The following is a 7,760-nucleotide window of genomic DNA, read 5'->3' on the forward strand; positions in this document are numbered from 1 at the left end:
CTGGAATTCCCAGAGCAGCTGTGGCTGCTCCTGGATCCCTGGCAATGCCCAAGGCCAGGTTGGACACTGGGGCTGGGAGCAGCCTGGGACAGTGGAAGGTGTCCCTGCCCATGGAAGGGGGTGGGATGGATGGGATTTAGGATCTCTTTATCTAAACTATTCTGTGATTCTCTGCTGATCTGTGCTGTCGCCATGGCAGAGTTGCTCCTTTGGATTTGGTCTCCAAAAAATACCAAGAAAGAGACGCAAAATCAAGGAACCCTCAGATCATGGAAAGACTTTCTGGAGGATCGCCCAGGTTTTCTTTGCTTCAATTTCTTTCCATTATTTCCTTTTTTTTTTACCATTTTTTTCAGGTCCTCTCTGCTTTCATCTGGGCATGGACGAGCCCAGGACAAAGCAAATGTGACCGAGGCCTAGACACACTAATATGGCCCAAATTATGAATAACCTTTTGTCCTGGTTTGGGGCAAACCAGAACACTTTTATAAAAACTACATTTCCCCTCGGAGATAGCAAATCTGTCACATCTGTCCTTGTTTTTCTGCGTGCACTTCAGGAATACTTTAAATCTTTCCCGAATTCCCTCTAACCAGGTGGTTTCTGTGGGAGGCGGGCTGTGGATGCAGCACCACAGCAATGAAAGATAAACGTTGCATTTTTGGGCTGAATTCCAGCAGGTTTGCCATGGCTTGATCCAAGTGGAAAATGCATCTAGAGCCGTGCTTGGGGGATGTTTTATTCATGAGGCCTCTGCTGCTCCGAGGCACAGCAAAGGTCCCTCCCCACCACTGATAAACACATTCCACCTCCTCTGCAAGCTTTGTTGGGAGCTCTGTTCTTTCCTTGTCTTCCCTAAAGGTCTCTCATCCAACCCCTCTCCCGGGAGACGCCGCACTCCCAGCTTTCAGCTGAGGCAGCAGCAAATTCCAGCTTTTCTTGCAGCATTTGCAGGACTTCAGGTTCATTGCTCCAGGTTCATTGCTTGGGGGCCTGCAGAGGATTTGCACGTTCCTCAACACGTGCTTTGCTTCCAGCCTGGAAAAATGAGTGATTCCTGAGCTCTGGGGCTGGATCCGTGTGCTGAGCTGAGCTGGGAGTGCTGCCAGGAGTTTGCTGGGATCTGGGTTGGAATAAGTGGAATAAGCCCCACCATGAGGGCATTCAGAGGCAGCTGAAAAAGTCCAGCTCCCAGGGCCCTCTGAGAGGCAGGAGCTCCAGGAGTGCTTTGGAGAGAGAGGGGAAGGGGTTTGAAGAATCATGGAATATCTGGAGTGGGAATGATGCCTTGTGAAGGCTGCCCTGGAGCAGAAGGAGTTAGATGGAGTTCCAGAATAAAGCAGGGATTTATTCAAAGGATCTCCTCCATGGATCCACCTTGGGCAGCACCAGAGCCCAGCCAGGGCTGCACCCAAGATGAACCCAAATGGTCCCAAAATGCACGAGCGCTCCCGGGGGCTCTCACTGTGATCAGCTCTGCTCCATGGGCACATTGCAGTTCATTGTCCCATTCCAGCTTTAGCCCATGCAGTCCCATCCTGCTTGTTTTTCTCTCTCCAGTCCACGTTGTTTGTGCTCTTGGGCCTGAGATTTGGATCATTTGTCCTTGGTGCCCAGCTGGAGAAGGAATTGTTTTGTCTCCCTGCTCTGTGCAGAGAGCTCAGCATCCCCTGATATGGAGCCCAGACCCACACACTAAAGCAGCACAGAACCTGAAAATATAAAAGCTAAACCTGAGGCATCAGGAAGGGGCCACAAGGATCATCCAGCCCAGCTCCTGGCCCTGCAGACACCCAACGATCCTACCTGGTTCCTGGAGCTCTGGCAGGTTTGTGGATTAAGGCCTCCCCCTTGTCTCCTCTCATTGATTTGGGTCCTTCTGGATTTCCCTGGATCATCCTGCTCTCTCCTTCCTCATTCCCTCTCATGCCTGGTTTAGGTGTCCACCCTGACTTGGAGGAGCATCTCCTTTTGGGATCATCTGATGGGTCAGCACCTGGTTGTTTCCCTGTTTACAGAATCCCAGAATTATTTCTTTTGGAAAAGCCCTCCCAGCCCATGGAGTCCCAGCTGTGCCCAGTGCCCACCTTGTCCCCAGCTCAGAGCTCTGAGTGCCACCTCCAGGAATTCCTTGGACACCTCCAGGGATGGGCACTCCAAACCTCCCTGGGCAGCCCCTTCCCAAGGCCTGAGCAACCTTTCCATGGGGAAATTCCTGCTGCTGTCCACCCTGAGCCTGCCCTGGCCCAGCCTGAGGTTTAATGAGTTGATCCCCCAATTCTCTGGACTCACTAAAACCCCTTTGTCAGACAGAAGAAGGACTGAGATGTTTTGTGGGATAAACCATATCCTGCCTCATCCTTCCCAGAGAAATGGGATCTACACAACGGGAATGTCAGGAAAAGCAGAAATAATAGGATTATTAAATTTCCAAGGTGCAAGCTGCATCTTTTTTTTCCTGGGAAAAAACCCAAAAACATATTGGGACATTATGAGACCACAGAATTAACGGAGAATACCCTTATTAAATGCAGGAATTTATGGAAGACCACAGCATTGAGAACAGATGAAAACACATTCTGAGCTAATCACAGAGTTGTGTGGGGAGGATGGAATTAATCAGAGGCTTGGACTGGGCAATGCTGCAAAAGGAAACAAGGCAAAGGGAATCCTGGCTGCTCCCTGGACTGCCTGGAGCGGAAACGGTGCCCAGGGAGCCCTGGAACAGGAGTCAGCAGAAGGAGTGACCTTCACTTGCCCAGTGCTGACCGGGCATTTCCAGGGCTGCTCTCCAGCACCTCATGGAGAGAAATGTCAGGGAAAAACCTGTCCTTGGAATCAACAGTGATTCCCAGCCTGTGGGTGCGGGATGGGTTCAGAGCAGGGTCCTGGCAGCCTCTGAATGACAGAATTTGCACTTTATTGCTGACTCCCTGGCATGTTATTGACTCCATTTAACCCCCAATTCTCAAAGGGGAAAATGGGTGGAATAATTCTCTTTTTTTTTTCCAGATTCTGTGCTATCCATTGGGCTTGGCAGGATTCAGTGCAGGAATAAATGGTTTTCCTTTTTCCCTTGTACTGGGCACATGGAGAAATTCCTTATCTCAGGTAACAAACAATTGTCAGGTTTGTTTTTCCCTTGCCTGACCATTGATGTGGAGTCATTTTAGAGTGACAGACATGGCCCTGTCTCGCTGCCAGCACCACAGAGCTCCCTGGGATGCAGAGGTTCTGTCAGGAATCTCTCTGGGATAAATCCCCTAGAATTAGAACATGGATCGACCTGTTCATTGAGATGGCAATGCAGTTATTGCTGATAGAGAAGGAAATTTATTCCAGAATTTATTCCAGCCAAGCTGTACAATCCGAGGACAAAGGAAGGGGAGCTGTCTGGGGAGAATTGCTGCAGGTGATTCCCAAAAAATGGTATCAGGGCTGTCTGTCAGGATGAGGGAATGGAAGTGGAAACCTTCTGGAAGGGAGCTGGCAAAGGGAACAATGGAATCTCCCAGGATACTGGGGGTTGTGTCCAGATCACTGCCTGGATCAATTGGAATTATTCCACAGGTTTGTGTTGTGCATTTGATTCCTCACTTTCCATGAGCATTTGGAGCACAAAACCCTTTTTATGGAATTCTTTCACCCTTGAAGGCTGCAAAGGCTTCTCTGTCTTCCCTATTCCCAGTGAGGAGGTCCTTGGCAGATCTTGGACAAATCATGGAATCATGGAATGGTTTGGGGTGGAAAACCCAAACCATTTCCATGGCCAGGGACACCTTCTTCTATCCCAGGTTGCTCCAAGCCCCATTTAGAGAAAAACAACATTCCTAAACTCCTCCCCAAGTATAAACCCAAAACGCTGCTGAGTTTTAAAACTTCTTTATGCAAAAATATGAATCAGTAATTAAAAATAGTAGCTTTGCTCATTTTATTTCTTCCACAGAAACCAGGATTTTAGGAACAACAGAAAAATGAAGGGTGAAGAAAGCAGAGTTCCATGGATGACCAGTACCCCTGGATTTTCAGGAATTCCTCATTAGATGGGGTTTTCTGGCACTGCCTCCTCCCCAAGATGCACATCAAAGGCAGAATGATGGGAGTATAAAGATGTGGGTGAATCATGGAATTATCAAGGCTGGAAAAGCCCTCCATGATCGAGTCCAACCCTTTCCCAGCACTGCCCCATGTCCCCAAGTGCCGCATGCACAGGATTTAAGTCCCTTCAGGGATGGGGACTCCATCCCTGCCCTGGGCAGCTGTGCCAGGGCTGGACAGCCCTTTCCATGAAGGAATTCTTCACAATATCCAAATTAAAACTCCCCTGGCCCAGCCTGAGGCCCCTCCCTCTCCTCCTGTCCCTGTTTCCTGAGAGCAGAACCAGACCCCCCAACTGCCCCCTCCTGTCAGGAAATTGGAGCATTCCTTATTCCCATTTTTCCAACCTCCCTGTTTCTCAAACAGATCCCAGTTTATGCTCTCCAAGACCTTCTAGAACCAATAGCGCTGTTCCGCGAGCACTTTTAGTCTGGTACAAACACCAGGCTGCCTTTCATCATGGAAAATGTCTCATCTCTCTCTGCTGAGTGCCATTTTTATCTCCCTAAATGTTTTATTTTGCAGCCTGGGCTGTTGCATCCGATGGCAGAACAGCTGCTCAATTATTTCCTGCTGTCAGCAGTGATGTGAAGGGATTCAGGAACTGGACATAAAACAAAATCTGGACAATGCAGGACTTGGCTCGTTTGTGTAGAGCATGCTAAGAACAAGCCCCAGCTGCACTGAGCTGTTAATTTAAATTATTTTAATGAGGAGAGGGAAGAAAGGACCTGAGGTGTAGCATAAATGTGGGAAAAAACCTCCTCCAGGTGATACCAATGTTTGGTGGCCCCAGAGCTTCCACCTGGAACTTCACCCTCTGATGGTCACAGCCTCAGCTGGCTCTGATTTGGCAAATTTGTTTGGCTTTTAGCTCATTCCCTTCCAAATCCCACACAAATTCCTCTGGAAAGGCCAAGCAGGGCAGGTTGGGAAATGGGACAAGATTAGGGTTGGCTGTGGTGGGATCAGGACCAGCTTCTTGTCACCTCTGCAATATCAGGTTTGCTCTGTTGGTGCTTCTCTACTGTTTTCCATATTTTTCCCAGTGTGTTCTTATCTGTCAGGAGCTAAAAAGCCTGTTAGGAATGGAAATAAAAACAGAATTTGATTATCTTCCATAGTTTCCTTCATGGAATTTGTCAGGAGCTTGCAAAAAACTCCTGAGCAAGGAAAGTGCTGGATTAAAACAATTCTGATGTGCTGCTTGTGTTTTTCAGCTGCTCTGAACACAAAGATCTTCTCAGATTGAAAAACATAAAGCTACCTAAAAATCCTCTCTAAAATAGAAATAAACAAACATTAAATCAATTTTCACTTCCATTTTTACAGTTTCCATCCACAGAAGTTTAATTTGGGATCAATGGGGTTTAATTGGCTCCTGCTCACCTTGGAGCTTCTGTTTCAGGTGGGCAGAAGGATCTGTAAAAATTCAAATTCTCCAAGGTGGAGCCTGTTCCTGATTCCTCTGGAGAGGCTCATGGGTGGTAAGAGGTGAAAAAGGAGGAATTTGGTTGTGTTTTGATGCTGGGGTGTCCATAAACCAGGAATTTTTGGGATAAATATCCATCATTGTGCAGGATGTGTCCCAGATCCTTCTGTAGGAAAGTACAAAGCATTGGCTGGACCTGGAACATGGATTTAAATATCGGGGGAGAAAGAAAGTTCTTCACTTAGAGGGGCTGGGATGGAATTCCCAGAGCAGATTTGGCTGCCCCTGGAACCCTGGAATGCCCAAGGCCAGGTTGGACACTGGGGCTTGGAGCAGCCTAGGACAGTGGGAGGTGTTCCTGCCATGGCAGGGGTGGGATAGGATTTAAGGTCCTTCCCAACCCAAGCCATTCCAGAATTCTGTGATATCTAATCCAGGATCAGATCACCAGCTCCTGATAATCTCTTTTAAACTGGAAATTCAATATTTTTCATTTAAAGGGAAAATTTCAGAAATGAAATTATTCAGAAATGATTCAGCCTTTTCTGTGCTGCTCCTTTTTGGGGATGGTTCCATGCAGGGCCAGCAGTTGGGCTCGAGGATCCCTGAAGGTCCCTTCCAACTCAGCTGATTCTGGGATTTTGAATGGAAATTAGGGATTTTTGGAATGCAAGAAAGGTCATGCAGGGACACAGGTGGGATCTGGGGCTTCCTCTCATGGTGTGACCCCACCCCAGGAGCTGCTCAGGCTGAATTCTGGGACTTCAGGCTGAATTCTGTGATCTCATAGCAGAAAACTGTGAGAAATTCTGGATTCCAAGTCCAAACCAGAATCCCATAGATTTTCTTGGAGAGAAGCTGCAGCCAAAGGTGAGGCTTTGGTTGCTCTGAATTTACCCCGAGCCTGCAGCTGCCCCCAGAGGTGCCCTGAATTTTAAGGCTGCATCCAAAAAGCTCCCAAAGCTTCATCAGATGAGGATTTATTGCTCTTGGCTCAGGTTCCCACTAAGAAATGCAGTATGGATGGGAATCTCTGCATCTAACAGCCCCACAGGAACATTTTTTTGCCCCAGAATTTCCATGACACCACTAATTTCTCTCCACAAAGAATAATATTTCCACCCTGGGACATTAAAAATTAAAATTCATTTAGCTCAGGCACCCATTAAATTACCAATATTTCCACTGCCTGAATTAGTGATTATTAGGATTTTTGTGGGAATCCAGCAGCTTTTCCATTCCCTGCTTCCCAGAATTCCCTGTCTATGCAGTTCCATTACAATCCAGTTTTTGTGCCCCATTTGTCACCATGGGAACAGCTTTGAGATCCCACACCTGGGCTGTGGCATTAATGAATAAATAAGGTGGAAAGAGCACTGATGACAAAATAAAAAGTAATAAAAAAAAGAAGAAGCATTCAAAAGCTTTGCAATCAGCAGAGATAACAACAGAAAAATGCATGACAGGTAATAAATGAGAAAATTCTTGTCTGGAAAACTTGGCTCAGGTTCCAGTGCATGAATCTAAGAGGAATTTTTGTGAGGAGAAAAATAGCTGCTGATCAGATCTTCATTTAAAGGCTGAATTCTCATAACATTTACCCAATATCAGCTTCAAAAATCTCCCAAAGGAAAACATAAACCTGGAAGTGACCATGAACATAAATATTTTCCTTTCCCCGCTGCACTTTTCAATACTTAATTTTGCTATTATTATCATTTGATGAAGTGAAAAGAAGCCTAGGAGGAGCCTCAGGCTAAAATAGTTTCTTATCTCAAAGAAGTTTTACTAGGATCAGATTTCTCCTGGTTGGGAATGTGTCCCTGATTGTGGCAGGGGTTGGAATTGGGTGGGCTTAAGGCCCTTTCCAATCTATTCTGGGATTTTAGGATTCCCTGCTATCCCTCCAGCCTAGGCCTGTTCCTTCTGCCTGTTATTCCAAAGTCTAGCATCCTGTGTGGGGTTCACCACAGGGAATCAGACACTTTTCCCAGCTCTTTTTAGGGATAAAGACTTTTAAATCAAAATTTGAATCCAGAAGTTAGGCAGGCTAAACCATAAACTAAAATATTTGGCTGTCAGGGCAAACTCCAATTGATGTCCCTTGGGAAAGGCCAGGGGTTTCAGGAAAACATTGGTGTCAGCAATCCTGAAACTCAAAGATGCCAAAGCAGGGAACAGGCGAGCAAAAGCAGCTCCCAAAATTCTGGAATAAGCACCGAGAGCATGA

The 7,760-nt window shown here is 46.8% G+C and overlaps 1 long non-coding RNA gene across 1 annotated transcript; it reads right to left on the reverse strand.

The window, feature by feature from the left end:
* Positions 1 to 5,134: 5,134 nt before the first annotated feature.
* LOC137476604 (uncharacterized) lies at positions 5,135 to 5,770 on the reverse strand. Its single transcript, XR_011000450.1, has 2 exons — positions 5,488 to 5,770; positions 5,135 to 5,177 (listed from the first exon to the last, which is right to left on the reverse strand). It is a non-coding gene; the product is annotated as an uncharacterized lncRNA (long non-coding RNA).
* Between the last annotated feature and the right edge of the window lie 1,990 nt (positions 5,771 to 7,760).

This window comes from Anomalospiza imberbis, chromosome 6 (genome assembly GCF_031753505.1).
Source record: "Anomalospiza imberbis isolate Cuckoo-Finch-1a 21T00152 chromosome 6, ASM3175350v1, whole genome shotgun sequence".
In the NCBI taxonomy this organism is placed as follows: domain Eukaryota; kingdom Metazoa; phylum Chordata; class Aves; order Passeriformes; family Viduidae; genus Anomalospiza; species Anomalospiza imberbis.